Consider the following 2,379-nt stretch of genomic DNA (forward strand, 5'->3'; position numbering starts at 1 on the left):
TTAGACATGTTGGACTCATCTGCCATGTAGCTAGTACTCTGTATATGGACATGTTGGACTACTCTGCCATGTAGCTAGCTCTCTGTAGATGGACATTTTGGACTCGCCGGCCATGTAGCTAACTCTCTGTGCATGAATATGTTGGACTTATCTGCCATGTAGTAGCTCTCTTTAAATGAACATATTGGACTAGTCTGCCATGTAGCTAGCTCTCTGTATATGGACATGTTGGACTCATATGCTTTGTAGTTAGAACTCTGAATATGGAAATGTTGCACAACTCTACCAAATAGCTATCTCTGTGTACATGTATATGTTGGACTTATCTGCCATGTGGTATCTCTGTACATGAACATATACAACATATCTGCCATGTAGCTACCTCTTAGTATATGGACATGTTGGATGTATCAGCCATGTAGACAGCTCTCTGTGTATGAACATATTGGACTCATCTGCCTTGTAACAAGGCTTCTAAATATACATATGATGAACTAATCTGCCATGTAGCTTACTTTAGTATATAGACATGATCAACTCATCTGCCATATAGCTAACTCTCAGTATATGGACCGTTGGAATCATCAGCCATGTAGATAAAACTCTGTTTATGGAAATGATGCACTACTCTGCCATGTAGTTAGTTCTCTATATGGACATGTTGGCCTCATCTGCTATGCAGCTAGAACTCATTATATGGAAATGTTGCATTACTATGCCGTGTAGCTAGCTCTCTGTACATGGACATGTTGGACTGATCAGCTATGTAGATAGCTCTCTGTATATGCAGATATTGGACTTGTCTGCCATATAGCTAGTCCACTTATTATAAACATGTTGGATGCACCTACCACGTAGCTAACTCTCAGTATATGTACATGTTGGACACATCTGCAATATAGCCAGCTCTCTGTGTATGAGCATGTTGGACTCATCTGCATTGAAGCTAGACCTCTAAATAAACACATGTTGAACTCATCTGCCATGTAGCTAACTCTCTGTATATGGACATGTTGTACTCATCTCCAATGTAGCTAGAAATCTGTATATGGAAATGTTGCACTACTCTGCCATTTAACTAGCTCTCTGTATATGGGCATTTTGGACTTGTCTGCCATGTAGGTAGCTCTCTGTATATGAACATATTGGACTTGTATGCCATGTAGCTAGTTCTCAGTATATGGACATGTTTGACTCATCAGCCATGTAGCCAGCTCTCTCCCTATGATGATGTTGGACTCATCTGCCTTGTAGCTAGTCCTTTATATATATACATATATGTTGGACTCATCTGCCATGTAGCTAGCTCTCAGTATATGGACATGTTGGACTAATCTGCCATGTAGCTAGAGCTCTGTATAGGGAAATGTTGCACTACTCTGCCATGTAGCTAGCTCTCTGTATATTGATACATTGGATTCACATGCCATGTAGCTAGAACTCTGTATATGGAAAAGTTGCACTAATCTTCCATATAGCTAGCTCTCTGTATATGGAAAACTTGCACTACTCTGCCATACAGCTAGCTCTTTGTATATGGACTTGTTGGACTCTTCTGCCATGTAGCTAGCTCTCTGTATATGGACATTTTGGACTCATCTGCCTTGTACCTACCTCTTTGGCATTGATGTGTTGGACTGATCTGCCATCCAAGTACCTCTCTGTATATGAACGTATTGGAATTGCCTGCCATGTAGCAAGCTCTCAGGTTACGGGCATGTTGAACTCATCTGCCTTGTAGCGATCCCTATAATATACACATGTTGTACTCATCTGCCACATAGCTAGAACCTGTATATGAAAAGGTTGCACTACTATGCCATGTAGCTATCTTTCTGTACATGGACACTTTGGACTCATTTGACATGTAACTAGAACTCTGTATATGGAAATGATGCAGTACTCTGCATGTATCTAGCTCTCTGAGTATGGACACATTGTTATCATCTTCCATGTGGGCACAGTATATGGGCACATTGGAGCCATCTGCCATGGAGCTGGAACTCTGTATATGGAAATGATGCAATACTCTGCCAAGTAGCTACTTCTCTGTATATGGACACCTTGACCAAATCTTCCATGTAGCTAGAATTTGGTATGTGGAAACGTTTTACTACTCTACCATGGAGGTAGCTCTCTGTAAGTGGACATTTTGGACTCATCTGGCATGTATTTAGCTCTCTGTACATGGATATGTTGAATTGTTCTGCTATGTAGGTAACTTTCTGTATATGAATATATTGGACTTGTCTGCCATATAGCTAACCCTCTAATTATAAACATGTTGGACTCATATGTTACATAGCTAAATCTCAGTATATACACATGTTGGACTCATCTGCCATGTAGCTAGAACTCTTTATATGGAAATGTTTCACT

This window comes from Chrysochloris asiatica, unplaced genomic scaffold (genome assembly GCF_000296735.1).
Source record: "Chrysochloris asiatica unplaced genomic scaffold, ChrAsi1.0 scaffold00486, whole genome shotgun sequence".
Taxonomy (NCBI): Eukaryota; Metazoa; Chordata; class Mammalia; order Afrosoricida; family Chrysochloridae; genus Chrysochloris; species Chrysochloris asiatica.